The 16438-nt window shown below is 42.1% G+C and overlaps 1 protein-coding gene across 8 annotated transcripts in view; it reads right to left on the bottom strand.

The window, feature by feature from the left end:
• Window positions 1–16438, bottom strand: part of FOXP1 (forkhead box P1) — a 628854-nt gene that overhangs the window by 403704 nt on the left and 208712 nt on the right. For 6 of the 8 annotated variants that reach the window (XM_038002507.2, XM_007984973.3, XM_007984975.3 and 3 more), the window contains one exon: window positions 675–769. The exons of the other annotated variants lie outside the window; for them this stretch is intronic. The gene's annotated coding sequence lies outside the window, so the exon portion shown is untranslated. The remainder of the gene's footprint in view (window positions 1–674; window positions 770–16438) is intronic. 8 annotated transcript variants of the gene reach the window in all.

Raw genomic sequence — 16438 nt, 5'->3', positions numbered from 1 at the left:
AGCCGATCATCACATTCGTAAGGAGTTTCGAAATTTTCAAAGTGCTTTCACGTGCATTATATCTTGTTTCATCCTTACAACACCATCTTTCAAGGTAGTAAGGGCAGGTATTTTTTTTTATTCCTGTTTCTCGCAGATAAATGGTTTGCTCAAGGTCAGATGGAGTGGTACCCAGCGAGGTGTCAGGTTTACAGGTCAAATGTCCCTTTTTGATGCATCAGATCAAGGGACAGCCTACTACAGTCTTCAGGCCAAATATGGCTTACTGTCTGTTTTTGTCAATAAAGTCTCTCTGGAGCAGAGTGACACCCATTTGCTTGTATATTATCTATAGCTGCTTTTGTGCTCTAAAGGCAGAGTGGGCTAGTTGGAAAAGACTGTATCGCTCATGAGGATGACAATATTTGCTATCTGGTCTCTTACAAATTTTACCAACCCCTGCATTAGGTCCCCTTCCCACAAATATGATCCAAGTTATGAACCCTATTCTTGAAAACCATAAAGCTATCATGGCGGATAGCAGCATTCAAACGCCTGCTAGCTTCAGAATCAGGGCCTGATAATTAGAAAGGCCATTATCTTCTGCAGGATTACTATATCGACCACTGGGTCCCCTGCGAAGGTAGATGGCAATTTTTAGGTGGTATACAGCATCAGTGGTGTCTGTCACTTACCCTGAAAATTTAACGTGTCTCACAGCCATAAAAAGCCTGGGGTCACTGGGAGGGGGCATGCATAATGCCACAGGACTACAACACACAGAGGGAAGCTGAAAGCAAAAGAAAAGAAGAGGTTAAGTGAAGGGGCAAATGGTGATGCTTCAAAAGCAACACAGACACACGAGCCTTTGCTATCCCTCATTTACACACCACATTTATCTTCAGTATACAATCACATATCTAAGCATCTATTTTATCCTTTGCCTTCTAGAATCGGCATTCGACCTAGCTCACAATCTGAATTACAGGAGGAGGATGCAAAATGTTATGTAGGTGAGTAAAACTGTCACTCTTGAAGGCAATGACATCCACTTAGGAAGTTAAGTTCCTTTATCTTCCATACCGTAATTTCTATTTCTTTTCTTTTCTTTTTTCTGAGACAGGGTCTCGCTCTGTCATCCAGGTTGGAGTGCAGTGGCACATTCAGGGCTCACTGCAGCCTCAACTTCCCAGACTCAAGTGCTCCCAAGTAACTTGAACTACAGGTGTGCACCACCATGCCCAGATAATTTTGGAATTTTAGTAGATAGGCTAAATTTTAGTAGGCCGGCTGGTCTCAAACTCCTGAGCTCAAGTGATACTCCTGCCTCAGCCTACAAAGTGCTGCAATTACAGGTGTGTGCCACTCCCAGTAAATTTTCTTTCTATGTTTTTTTCCAGATAGAGTCTTGCTCTATCGCCAAGGCTAGAGGAGTGCAGTGGCACAATCTTGGCTCACTGCAACCTCCACCTCCCAGGTTCAAGAGATTCTCCTGCCACAGCCTCCCGAGTAGCTGGGATTACAGGTGTCCACCATCATGTCTGGCTAATTTTTGTACTTTTAGTAGAGACAGGGTTTCACCGTGTTGGCCAGGCTGGTCTCAAACTCCTGACCTCAAATGATCCACCCGTCTTGGCCTCCCAAAGTGTTGGGATTGCAGGCATGAGCCACCATGCTTGGCTTATAATTTCTTATTTCTGAAGATAAATTCTCATAATTACAGTGCTAACACATCCTGAGAAATAAGAAAAAGACGATCCATAGGTCCAAATGATACTTTTGCTATGAGTTTTGATCTTTCAGCCTGTCTCAATGCACCCAGTAGAAGAGACAGGAGGAAATAAGTACATACATGGACACAGGCACCCCTCCTAGCAAAACATACAAGCTCTCTCCTGCCAGCCAAACAGAAAATCTTACTTGCCACAGTTAGCAACTCTTTTTTTTTCAGTTGCATTTCAAATGCAGAAGGAGATTGTGACACAGCCTTCTCATGGAAACAGTCACTCTGTTCATGTGCTGAGACTGCAAAGCTTTCATCGCTTGGTTAGGTTATTAGTAGAATATTTACCAAATCCAATTCCAAGTAAGTTGAAGTTGCTGACAGATAAGTCAACTCATCCTCAAGCACTTTCAGAAAGTTTTTGTGAATAGCTGTCAGTAGCAAGGTTTCACATGCCAGGTCTTTTTTGCATAGATCCTTGAGATAATAATGCCATGTATATGGCCCTCAAGATTAAATAAAGGACTCTCACTAATACAGAAAAAAATGGAGCTACAGAATGGGTAGAAAGTCTGAGCTTTCGGGGCACGTACATGTATGTCTGTGTGCAGTGTTCTCTTTCAATAGTAAATTCAGGCAACACTTTGTGAATTTACATGTTTTTAACCTACTCGGAGAAGTTGAAACTAAAAAGGAGATGCATGAAGTTTTACGATTTGAATAGTCACCTGTCTCCGGAAACTATGTGGGTTGTCTGCCTACCAGAACTCAGAAGAGAGTTAAGAGATGGTGTTCCCAGTGGGTGTCTCTTCTAGATATGAGATAAACTCAGGCCAGATTTGTCCACACTATGTTTTCTAGGTATCTGGTGTCTACTGTGCATAAATTGCCAAATATATCATGACTTCAGAATCTTCATTCTTATATGAGTTTAATGTGCTGTGTGGGCATTTTCCCTCTTGAGCAAGGGAGCTTAAGAGTATGATAAGAACGCATCAAAAATGTTTTTAAGATAATTTCAGTTGGTAAAGGCTGTAATCGTTCAAACTTAATTGGTGAACTCATTAATGAGCAACTGCCACTAAAAGAAAGACGACCATTGTCATCGACTTATCAGAGCAATGAGATAATGAAGTTAATTATACTGTTTTCAATGGATTCACACTGGTAGATTCTACATTTCCAAACATTTGTTCTGACACCCCATGTGTTTGGTCTCTTAACGAAAAACTATGAGCTATGGACTCCTTAAGGAAAAGTCGGCAGATCACAGCCTCACGTCAGGGCAATGCAATTGGAAAACTTTTCTCCCCTTTATTATCTACTTGTAAAATGTTATAAGCCTGTAAACTAGTTAATTTATGAGCCGTGTTAATAATTTGCTCACACTCGATCGCAGGTTTGGCAAACACAGTTTCCAAGGGATGTGGGAGGATAATTTGTAGGTCCGGCTTCTCTCCTAAGGGGACACTAACTAATTTGACACAGTAACATGACATTGATGGCAGGGCACACTAATGACCATTCTCCAAGACGGGGCTGTCAGCCTGTCGTTCCAGTGAGAAGCCGGTCTGCTTTCACGGCTGCTCAGGACTGGATGCTCAACTAATTACTCAGACAGCGACATTAATGAGAGCCCTCATGTTTATTTTCAACATACTAACCAGTGCTTAGCTTCCATTTGTCTGATATGGTCACTGATTAAAATGTGTTTCATGAATAGTAAATTTGAACTCTAATATAACAAAGAAGCACCGGAGAAAAATAAGGAACAGCTGACTGGAAAACCAACCTGGTCCACGCAATTTGTTTTCTGCCTCATATATTGTCAAGGACAAAGTGACAGGTAGTGGGAAATGCCATGGAGTACCAAGAAAAGTGAGAGGAGTATTTTTAATTACACATGTCTGTAGACCAGTCTGACTTTTGACCAAGGCCCCTGGATCACAATACGGTCAAGAGCAGCTTCCATCTCAAACAAACATCACTAACTGTATGATACTGAATGAAAATTTGTGTTTTATTATTTATTCGTTTATTTATTTATTTTTGAGATGGAGTCTCGCTCTGTCACCAGGTTGGAGTGCAGTGGTGTGATCTCGGCTCATTGCAACCTCCACCTCCCGGGTTCAAGTGATTCTCCTGCCTCAACCTCCCAAGCACTTGGGACTACAGGTGCCCACCACAATGCCTGGCTAATTTTTCGTATTTTTAGTAGAGGCGGGGTTTCGTCGTGTTAGCCAGGATGGTGTGGATCTCCTGAACTTGTGACCCACCTGCCTCAGCCTCCCAAAGTGCCAGGATTACAGGCATGAGTCACCATACCCAGCCCTATTGTTTACTTTTTTGAGACAGGGTCTCACTCTGTTGCTCAGGCTGCATTGCAGTGGCATGATCTCTGCTCTTTGCAGCCTCAACCTCCCAAGTTCAAGCCATCCTCCCACCTCAGGCCTCCCAGGTAGCTGAGACTACAGGCAGGTGTCATTATGTTGGGCTAATTTTTGTAGAGACAGTGTCTCACCGTGCTGCCAGGCTGGTCTCAAACTCCTGGACTCAAGCAATCCGCCTGCCTCTGTCTCCCAAAGTGCTGGGACTACAGGCATGAGCCACCATGCCTGGCCTGGATGAATATATTTAAAGTTAGTTTTTTCCAGGAAATGACCAAAATTTGCTTATATGTGTTTTTTGAACCTTACAAAAGTTTGATCTTTGATTTGTCTATAATATGATCTTCACAAACATTAATAAATGCTGTTGTATTTTTTTGAAAACTACTGTAAAACTATACTGCTGAGGGTGTTTTAAAAAGTGTTTTTTAATATCCTCTTTGATGTCTTGTTTCTAATCTACTAAACCTTGCAATCAAGTTCTTTGTACTTTAAATTAAATTTCTATTTTAGTATGATAAATTTTGTCCTTCATTTTAGGGTGATTATAATCCTAAAATATTCATATAATCATGATTTAAAATGAATAACTTTCAAAAAAAGGTGGGCTTAGATCTATTAAAGGTGTTAAAAAATTGAAAATGCTTCTGATATAGTTCATTGTAAAATGTGCAATTCGAAATAAATAACAGTGGTAGTATTTCAACAGATGTTCTATCTGCCATCACGGATAAAGAATTCTACTCAATATTGTGTACAACTTCTGATTTTATAAAATAGCAAAATAAATATGAGTTCATGTAGATCACTTTGGGAAGGAAAATGTCATTGCATGCAACATTTCTTAAGTATGTGTTCCTAAACTTACTCACTCTGAGACAGATCTGTAATTTTAGAACTCCAAAATGCCTAAATGGCACACAATATGTGGGAAGCAGATTCAGAGTGCAGGCTAATTTTTAAAATATATTTAAACAAGTATGTAGATAAATTGTTCCAAACCAGCATGACTGTCTCTGAATGCTGCCCTTCCCAGGGGACTTGTTGGAGACAGGTTCTCAGATTATCAGCACCTCTGGGCAGTTTATGTATGGTAAGCATTTGTCCTCCATAATAATACAAGAAAATGTGGTCAGTGTGTGGCAGAGACTGGCTAAACGTTCATCAAATCCATTTCTTTCTCCTGAACACACAGCTGGAATGCATTTCCCAGCATCCCTTGTAGTTAGGTGGGGCCTGATGACTGAGTTCTAACCAAACAGATGGAAGTGGGTATACACTACTTTCATTCAGATCCTGAAGCCTCTGGAACCATGCTTAATGAATGCTTTCTTCCCTGGACTGTGGGCCCAGAGATCCAGTGAAGAACTCCTACTTCCTGGGGATAGTAGAGTCACTGGATGGAATTTGCCTGGGTCCCTGAAAGACCACATGGAGCAGAGCCACCACCACTCTTGTCCCCCTCAACCAGCACTAGACTGTGAGGTACTCATGAATTAAACTGCATTGAGTTAAGCTCCCGAGCAGCTGGGACTACAGGCGTGCGCCACCACGCCCGGCTAATGTCAAAAATTTCAAATTTTGGAATGTTGGTTACAGCTGCTATTATCTCTTACCCAAATACACGGATCTTTCCAATTTCTCCCTGGCTTTTACTTGGGTCTCCAGATAACCGTAAGTAAGCAGAAGCTGTGTCAATTTGGAAACGTTTCTGAAAATATTTCATAGTTGTGATTATTTGCTCCTCTAACACAGCTAAGGGTAGTAAAAGGAAAGGGAATCAACAGCTAATGTATTCCCAATGTGTCAGGCAGGGCTTTCCTTACTTAACCTTCGCGTAGCCCAGTAAGGAAGTTTGATTTCCGTTTTACAGATGAGAACACTGAGCTTCTAAGAAGTGAAATAAAACCAAATGCCACAGAATATTGATCCAGTTGACAGTTTCCTAGTTGAATGCCTTTTGTTGTTGTTGTTGAATTGGCTTTTAATATCCAAACTTTACAGAAAATACAGGTTTTATTCATTTCTAAATAAAAGTTTTGTCTGCTGCTATTATAAAATAAAAAATCCTATCACAGCCTTCAAATTTAATGTAACATTTTTAATGAAATGGGTGAAGGTTAAGCGTCACACTGCAGTACAATTGGTAGAATATCAGAAACTTCCCTAGAGGTTTTGAAAACCCAGCCACAAAAGTGATGTGTCTCAGATGTTCTTCATGATTAAAAAAGAAGTCACATTTCAAACAAAACAAATGCATGTTGAGATCATATTAATTGTTGAGTAACTAATGTTTTAAACATTTTTACATCCTTAACATGATATCTGTGTATACATAAGACAAGTTCCTATCTTTTAGTCATATTTTAGAAAAGAGTTGGTAAACTTTTTGTGTAAAGGAATACTTAGTGGATTATTTTAGACTTTGGTGCCACAAGTTCTCTATTGCAACTACTCGGGTATTATAGTAGAAAAGTAATCATATGTAAACAAGTGGGTGTTGTTGTGTTCTAGCAAAACTTTATTTACACAAACTGGCAGTGGGCTGGATTTGCCAACTTCTGCTTCTGAACATTGATTGGGGGTTTTGCACATTGACACATAACACATTAAAATTTGTCCTACGTAAAATAATGGGAAATAGACTCTGGTCAGCATTTTCACTCAGGATATCTGACTGCCAGGGATGGATTACTGATGGTAAGGGTAATTGCCTTAATTTGCCAAAGGGTTAAGAGATGAGTGCTGGCAGGCTCAGCTTCCACTCACTCACCCCATGCCTGGTTCTTTCCCCTAAGTCATGCCACCTTTCCAAGGGCCCATGCGCCCACATAGAGAGCTTACTGGAATCCCTGGCCATTCCGAACAAAAATCCAAGGAATACTTGCAACAACCAAAAAAGAAAAAGCTGAAGCTTTTTCTCATCAATACAGTCAAGCCCCTGTGTCAAGAGAGTGTAGGTAACAGTCACCTTAAAGTGACTTTATGTTGGACCTTTTTTAAAAAAGCAAAATAAACAATAGGTAGATTTCAGATGTCACTGGAAGAGTGAGACAGAAATGACATCTGCTAAAAGTTTCAAAATCAGGCATGAAGTTTCCCTAAATTAGAAGCAAACTGCTTTCTTGGATTTAAAGGACGTTCCAGCCGGGCACGGTAGCTCACACCTGTAATCCCAGCACTCTGGGAGGCTAAGGCGGGCGAATCACAAGGTCAAGAGATGGAGACCAGCCTGGCCAACATGGTGAAACCCCGTCTCTACTAAAAATACAAAATTTAGCCGGGCGTGGTGGCGGGCGCCTGTGGTCCCAGCTACTACGGAGGCTGAGGCAGGAGAATTGCTTGAACCTGGAAGGCAGAGGTTGCAGTGAGCCGAGATCATGCCACTGCACTCCAGCCTGGCGACAGAACAAGACTCCGTTTTAAAAACAAAACAAAACAAAACAAACAACAAGATGTTCTCTTTTTTTTTTTTGAGACGAAGTCACGCTCTGTCGCCCAAGTTGGAGTGCAGTGGCCGGATCTCAGCTCACTGCAAGCTCCGCCTCCCGGGTTCACGCCATTCTCCTGCCTCGACCTCCTGAGTAGCTGGGACTACAGGCGCCCGCCACCTCGCCCGGCTAGTTTTTGTATTTTTAGTAGAGATGGGATTTCCCTGTGTTAGCCAGGATGGTCTCAATCTCCTGACCTCGTGATCCGCCTGCCTCAGCCTCCCAAAGTGCTGGGATTACAGGCGTGAGCCACTGTGCCTGGTCATAAGACGTTCTGTCTTAACCAATTTCAGGGTAGGAGCTACGTGTCCAGTGAGAGAATATGCCAGAAACAGTGAGTCAAATGTATTATTCCCGCACTATTCTCTCAAGGATGTACAATTATTTTAACGACGACTTGGTCCGCTTTTTTTTCGTTTTGGATGGCAAAGCTCAGAGACATACATACAGAGAGATTTTTTTTTTTTTTTAAATCTCATTTCCCTATTAATGTTTTATTGTAACAGTTAAGTGTAAAAGATGATGTGAGACATAAAATGAGTAAATTTTATGAATCTGGCTTATCTTAAATGTCTATCAAAACAGAACAAAAGCAAGTAAATGATAATCCAGTCTGACAAAGGAATATTTTGTAGGTTGTAGTCATTAAAAATGGGGAAATGTGTGTAAATGCTTGTTACAATGTGACATAAAATAAGCAAGATAGGAAAACTGTGTCTACAGTAATTCTCAGCTGTATAAAAATATATGCCAGTGAAGAACAGAAAAAAATAAAATTCACAGTATTTGCCCAAGATAAATGGGATTAAGGTTAGGATTTTTCTTTAGAATGTTTTGTATTCTCTAGATTTTCCAAAACAAAGTAATATCCAAAATAACTGTTATACAATTTGAAACAATGGTTTCAACTTTAAAAAAGGAAGAAACATTTTGCACATTTCTACTCATTTATTAATGGCTTTTGACTGTCTTGTTTCCAGACTAGAAGTGTCTTGAGAGCAGAGATTCATTCATGTTACTTCTCATGCCCCAAACACAATGTTTATGGCATCTTATGCACTCAATTAACATTCCTTGAAGCAACTGAATAGACCACCTTACTTTTTAAAAGTCCTCTTAATGAGATTCCCTAAATAAATTAAATTTTTATACTTCAAGCCTTTACAAGAAATTAAATAATTTTGTTTAAAGAGGTTGATTGGTTGCTTGTGGATTATGGCTGTAAATAAATTGCTTGATGTAAAATTATACTTTCTCCTCTTCCCTTTTTCCATGATGGCACACAATAATTTGTCTTTTAATAACCTCAAACAATTCTGAGTCATTTGCTCATTAAAAACAAAATACATCTTGATCACGAAGCTTGGCATTTCATAAATATTTACCCCAAATGCACTGCCTGCTTTGAAGCTGGGATGGTAAGCTCCTGATTGACAAGCAACTTCTGTGCAGAAGGAGGGAGGAGACTTCTCCTGTCAGCTGGGAGAAGGGCACCACACTGCCTTTGCACCTCCTCTCTCCTGCGGAGGCTCCTTCCCCACAGCCAAAAAACCCACAATAAATGTGATCATCACTTATCAGTGTCTCTCTCACATACATATACACACTCCCTCTCTCTCACTTTGCATTCACTCCCTGTTTGCATTCTCTCAATGGCTTCCCAGTAGTGTCGGGACAGTGACCAACAGCATTCCCATAGTTTACAAGGTCCTGTATGACCCCTGTTGACCTCTCTGGCCTTCCGCTTAACTACATATCTCCACTACAAGCTTCTCACTGAGTCTTCATACTGAGCTGGAAGGACGGCAGGGAGGGATATTGAAGATTAGATAAAAGTTTTCAGCTCCTATCCTGAGAACAATGATGGTGAGCAAGACAGTGGGGAAAACAAGATATCTTTCCCTAAGAAAATCCAAAAACAACAATAAAGAACAGTGTACCATAAACACTCTATTGTATGTTTTCCTCCATGAAATATATCATGGATCATTTTTCATATCCTTTTCTGGATGAAAATACGTGACATAAGTAAACAGAAAATTCAAATCTTAAAAGCAACTTCAATTTTCTCCTTAAAAAGTAAGAATTTGACCACCAGTCCTTTTCAAGACCATAATGATGGCTAGTGGTAATGGACTAGTTAGTCCTCTGCAATACCACCAAAATTTTTCCCAGAGTTGTCAACTCCAGGAGCAGAAGAAAAAAATGCCAACCATAGAACACAAGCAGATACTGTCCTGTGAGAGCCGATCTGTGTGGATTCAGGCTTGTTCACCACTTAGGGTTGAATATTTCATTTGATGACGTAAGGACTGCATGCCACAGCTGGACCCTCAACAAATTACCCTGGCAAATCCCACAGAGGAAGATAGGCTCTTAGTTGGGATTTATTTATTTTTTTATTTTTATTTTTTATTTATTTATTTTTTTGAGATGGAGATTCACTCTGTTGCCCAGGCTGGAGTACAATGGTGTGATCTCGGCTCACTGCAAACTCTGCTCTCAGGTTCAAAGGATTCTCCTGCCTCAGTCTCCTGAGTAGCTGGGATAACAGGCATGTGCCACGATGCCCAGCTAATTTTTGTATTTTTAGGAGAGATGGGGTTTCACCATGTTGGCCAGGCTGGTCTCGAGCTTCCTGACCTCACGCGATCTGCCTGCTTTGGCCTCCCAAAGTGCTGGGATTACAGGCATGAGCCACCATGCCTGGCCTTAGTTAGGATTTAAATGAAAGACATCCTCTTCATGACATGCAAAAGTTAAGAACCACTGTGGGTCATCACTCTCATTAGTCTCTGGGAAAAAAGGGGTACTGATATATGAACAGGCTATAAAAATAGGAGGTGTGCTTTATTTTGATCAAACCTCAGTAGCTAAAACCAAAATAATCATTTGTTTGGGACTGTCACATGACAACTAATTTCACTGTACTATATTCATCCTGGGTACACAGGAAGATGACATTTCCAATTCCAATCCCAGTTTCACTGGCGTTTATACATGTCAGGACCATGTGACTGATTTCTGGTCAATGGGATGTGAGCAGTAGCAAGGGGCACCACTTCCAAGCCCATGATGGCAGGTCAACTGCACTCCCTGTTCCTCTTCCCCACCAACTGCTGAGACCCCACAGCAAGAGTAAGATGGAGGAGGTTCAACAGACATGAAGGGAAGACAACATAGACCTTATTATGGAAAGTTACCAAAATCTGTGTGTTAGTCACAGCAGCTAACACACTGTAAGTGTATACCACATTAGAATCTGCCTCAAAGAAATACTTATTTCTGGTTTTGTCTCTACTTCTCCCATCTTGACCCCAGGGGAGCATGTCTTTTTTTTTTTTTTTTTTTGAAACGGAGTCTCGCTTTCTTGCCCAGGCTGGAGTACGATGACACGATCTCAGCTCACTGCAACCTCTGCCTCCTGGGTTCAAGCAATTCTCCTGCCTCCGCCTCCTGAGTATCTGGGATTACAGGCATGCACCACCATGCCCAGCTAATTTTTGTATTTTTAGTAGAGACAGGGTTTCACCATGTTGGTCAGGCTGGTCTCAAACTCCTAACCTCGTGATCTGCCTGCCTCAGTCTCCCAAAGCGCTGGGATTACAAGCGTGAGCCACCACGACCGGCAGGGACCATGTCTTAATATCTGGTGTAACCTCCTTTTAGGAAGAACCCACCACTATGTCTTCCAAAGATCGACCATAGAGTGTAATCAACTCAGAGGGAAAGCATCCACGAAACAGCTACTTTCTCAGTACCACCACATGCCAGACCACTGTATTTGAAGCGCAATATAGCTTGAACTTGAGACAAATGAGGTTTCAGACCTCCTGGAGCCCACAGACTACCAGGAAACACCAACAAAAGCACATGGGAATGATTAACACACAGATGTAACCTAAGCACAAGGGGTCAGAAAAGATTTCGTGGAAGAAATGACCTGCAAGCCATTAAATTAGAAGTTGGTGGGTGTTAGCCAGGTAGAGAGTACTGGGTGGAGGGTGAGGGAAATGATCCTAGGATTTTCTGACAGCGCTGTTGGCCAAAGCAGATAGGAGCAAGCACAAATACCAGGCCTGAAAATAATCAATCTTCTGCCTTCTTCCATGACACTAAAAACATAACTTGGGAGTGCCAGGACTTCCAAAACCAAAACAAGGCCAAATAGATTGAGTAATACAGAAATAAAAGAATGCTATTACACTCTGCTAAGTGTCTCAATGGTGTAACTTAAGACAAAAACACTTGTTTTTCTACCAGTGACAGGGAGAAAGGGGTGAGTTATTCATACTGACACTGTTTTTCTAAATTATCTGAGAAAATAGTAGCACGAGAAACGAGGTCGTCTGAGTTCACACACCATAGCACTTGTCCTTAAACATCCACCCAACTCCTCCTTTAGAAATATCATAATTATCCTTAAAAAACAAAGTTAGTTTTGTTTATTCTTTCACTCCATAAACACTTGAGGAAAGGGCACTAGAACAGAGTCACAAGACCCAGGTTCTGATCGGCACTGGGGCACCACTTAGCTATAGCCCTTTACGGTGTCTGTCTTATCTTCCCATGAGACTAGTGCATTTGTAGTAAGTCCCAAGTCTTTTCTCCCAGTCTGCCACAAACACCGTATAACTGGCTTCTCAAACTTGTATGTTCATCAGAATCACCTGCAGGTCTTGTTACAAGCAGACTGCTAGGTCCCAACCCTAGAGTTTTGTTTTGTTTTGTTTTGTTTTGTTTGTGTGTGAGATGGAGTCTTACTCTGTGGTCCTGGCTGGAATGCAGTGGCACGATCTCAGCTCACTGCAACCTCTGCCTCCCAGGTTCACACCCTTCTCCTGCCTCAGCCTCCCGAGTAGCTGGGACTACAGGCACCCGCCACCACACCTGGCTAATTTTTTGTATTTTTAGTGGAGACGGAGTTTCACCGTGTTAGCCAGGATGGTCTCGATCTCCTGACCTCGTGATCCACCCACCTCGGTCTCCCAAAGTGCTGGGATTACAGGCGTGAGCCACTGCGCCTGGCCTCCAAACCGAGTTTCTGATTCACTATGGCTGCAGTGAGGCCAGAAAACTTCAATTTCTAACAAGTTCTCAGGTGCTGCTCCCGCCGCTGCTGCTGTTCAGGCACCACACTTGCAAGACTGTGCTCTAAAGCACTGTGCTTCCAACCTTGTATTGGTGTGTGTAGCTGCATCTCACCGCCAGTTAGAAAAGGGTTTTCTCGCTTCACCAGGACAAGCTGAGTCTGTCTCAGGTGCAGCATCTTCCAGGATTCCTTGCCCAACCTCAGGGAACCAGAATCTCGGCCTCTCCCACAACGAAGCCTACTCTCAAGAACACACCTGAAAATGCAATCCATTCCGCAGTCTACACAGTTTGTTATCACCTGAATCAGAAGCCACTGCCTCCGATTGCTTTGCATCCATTTCAGAATAAAATCCAGGCTGGGTGCAGTGACTCATGCCTGAAATCCCAATATTTTGTGAGGCTGAGGCAGGAGGATCGCTTGGAGTCAGGAGCTTCAGATCAGCCTGGGCAACACGGCAAGATCCCATCACTATAAAAAAATTTTAAAAATTACGCAGGCATGGTGGCACACCCACCTGTGGTCCTAGCTGCTTGGGAGGCTGAGGTGGGAGGATCACCTGAGCCCAGGAGTTTGAGGCTGCGGGGAGCTACAATTGCATCACTGCACTCCAGCCTAGATGGCAGAAAATAAAACCCAGTCCTTTGCCCTGGTATACAGGGTCCTGCTGACCCCCGAACCTCTCCCACACCATCCTCACTCCCCACCTCCTTCTCGAATAACACTTGGAGCCACACACACTGGTCTTTCTGATCCCACGCCACACTCAGCTTATTCCTAACTCTGAGGCTTAGCCCTCTTCATTCTCTGCCTGAAAGGTTCTTCCCCTGGCTCTTTGTACACGAGGATCATTCTTTCGTCTTTTTTTTTTTTTTTTGAGATGGAGTCTTGCTCTGTCACCCAGGCTGGTGTGCAGTGGTGCAATCTCGGCTCACTGCAACCTCCACCTCCAGGGTTCAAGCGATTCTCCTGCCTCAGCCTCCCAAGTAGCTGGGATTACAAGCGCACACCACCATACCCAGATTTTTCTTTTTTTTTCTTTTTTTGTATTTTTACTGGAGATGGGGTTTCGCCTTGTTAGTCAGGCTGGTCTTGAACTCCTGACCTCAGGTGATCCGCCCGCCTCAGCCTGCCAAAGTGCTGGGATTACAGGCGTGAGCCACTGCACCTGGCTGAAGATCATTCTTTAAGTCTTAAATAGAAAGTGACCTTTTCCAAGAGGCCTTCCCTGGCTAGACAGGCTTTCCCAAGGTCTGTGCTTTCCACTGTATCCTATGTGAACTCCCATTCCATGTAGATATCTTGTTCCTTCGTTTCACTTGCGCTCTCTGCTTCTTTATACTAGAGGACAAACTGCAGGAGAACAGAGCCCTGGTGGAGCTCTCAGAGAGTTTGCCCTCTAGTAGAAAGAAGCCGAGAGGGCAAAGGTCTGCTTCCTGCCTTGTTATGCACTCATCCCCCTGCCACCTAAAGCACAATGACTGTCACACAGCAGGCACTCAGCAGATATGCGTTGAATGGATGAATTACTAAATCTAAATATACCATGCTATCCTTCCATTGAATAAAAAGCTAAGAAAAAAGAAAAACTCACTCGAAGCTATAATGTAACAAGTTATAAATGCCAGAGTGATTTGCAAATGCACATGACAAGATCAGTTACAGAAACGATGCATCTAGGCTTGGAATTCAGGCATCAGAAATTGACATGGATTGAGGACTGGAAGAGATTCTCCCTTATATGTCGCAAATGACCTGAGAGGCCCACCCTGCCCTCTACAAGCCATCTCAAATAATGTCAGCAAGGTGGGATCCTTAACTTTTGACTTCTTGAACTTCTTTTTCATGCCACTCACTCCCAGTGCCAGGTGCAAGAAGAAAAGTAGGTACTAAAACTGTCTGCACGCTGAGCTCCTCCACCCTGGACGACTCTGAAAAACCACTTGTAAGTATTCTATGTTAACCACAGTTCGTAATTTTGTCACAGGTGTTTGACTAAAAAGGGGACAAAGCCTTTTAAGATAGTACACCCATATTATGTCATTGTGTATATTCCGGACCACACCTAAAAGCTGACAAAATCTTTTCTTCCTATGCCATGGCAACCAGGAGAGTTAATGCTGCATGATTTTGCTCAGAGCATCCTATATGCTCCAAAATGTTCGCTTTCACAAAAAAACATGTTAAAGTAGAATTTCAACACAACTTGTCATAAAAGCTGACACTAGTACACTGGAGAGGAAACCAAATGACATGAGTTGTACCTGGCAGTTCAACAGAATATAGGATCAATACTCTTTGTAAGGCAGCCAAAGCATTGGTTAGAAGTTCAAGTGAGGAGGATGAAGTGAATGAATATTCAAAGTATACTATACCAAATGATTTTTCTATAGTTATAAAAAAATCATTAAAATGCACTAAGCTTCACAAAAAGCAGCATAGTGAGGTGACACTGGTGCCAATCCTGGTTTGGACATTAATTTACTTCTTTTGTGGCTTTGGAAAAGTCTTGCACTCTCTGAAACACATTATCAGGAGAAGGTTTAATGGACTCGATCATCTCAAAGTTTCTTACTAGTTGACATTCTTGTTGAGTCTATGAATGTTTCTGGACACGCATCTTAGGTGGAAAGACACAAAGAAAAGGGTGAACTCACCTCTACCCTGCTAATGATAAAACAAATGCTATGACAACTGTCATCTTCTAGCAAAGACAAAGGTGTGGGGTGACTATACACTGGGGTTTGTTGAATCTTTTCAAATGAAGTTGTTTCTATATACTGCAGGAGGGTGAGTTGATGTAGTAATTACCTGTTACTCTTGACAAGTAAGGTAATTAATGTAGCAAAATACCACTGCAATGTGTGTAAATTTAGACCACCATAATTAAAGCACCCGTCTGTTCAACAAACTGTTCAATTAAGAAAAAATATTGACGGTGTACGTTTTTTGAAATTAGAAAACGTATGGAATGAATGAATCTCCCTTGGTTGACATCCGTTTCTAGAATGTGTTCTCAGCAGGGTGCATCCATAAAGGGTATATAATGGAGTAACTTCCACTGAAACACAGAAGTATTTTTGTACATCTACTATTAAGAGTCTCCTGTGGAAGTCTTTTATTTAGAATTTGCATTCTGTAAAACCTACATCTGGGCCATGTGTGGTGGCTCATGCCTGTAATCCCACGACTTTGGGAGGCCGAGGCAGGCAGATCACTTGAGGTCAGGAGTTCGAGGCCAGCCTGGCCAACAAGGTGAAACCCCGTCTGTACTAAAAGTAAAAAAATTAGCTGGGTATGGTGGTGCACACTTGTAATCCCAGCTACTTGGGAGGCTGAGGCAGGAGAATCACTTGAACCTGGGAGACAGAGGTTGCAGTGAGCCAAGAGTGCGCCACTACACTCCAGTCTGGATGACAGAGCAAGACTCTGTCTCAAAAAAAAAAAAAAAAAAAAACTACATCTGTCAGAAAATGAATTCTAGGAGTATCTGGACCCCAAAGCTATTGGAGGTAGCAAAAAGGTGAGAAATAATTATTGTGCAAGTATTCAAGTAACTACGCCTGTCCCCAGCGTATCATAACCTGAAAGTACCATTATCTACCTGCCAGTTTTAAAGAGCTGGAGACACTGAACACACAATGTGCAAATAAAATAGCTGCAAAGCACCTGGTATTTTCTGAACAGATAGGCAATGGTATGAAAGTTGGCTTCACTACTCTTTTATTCTCATTCCTTCCTGTATCTACTAGCCATTTCCAGACCC

The sequence above is a fragment of the Chlorocebus sabaeus genome, chromosome 22 (genome assembly GCF_047675955.1).
Source record: "Chlorocebus sabaeus isolate Y175 chromosome 22, mChlSab1.0.hap1, whole genome shotgun sequence".
NCBI lineage: Eukaryota > Metazoa > Chordata > Mammalia > Primates > Cercopithecidae > Chlorocebus > Chlorocebus sabaeus.
This window is presented reverse-complemented; position numbering and strand designations above follow the sequence as displayed.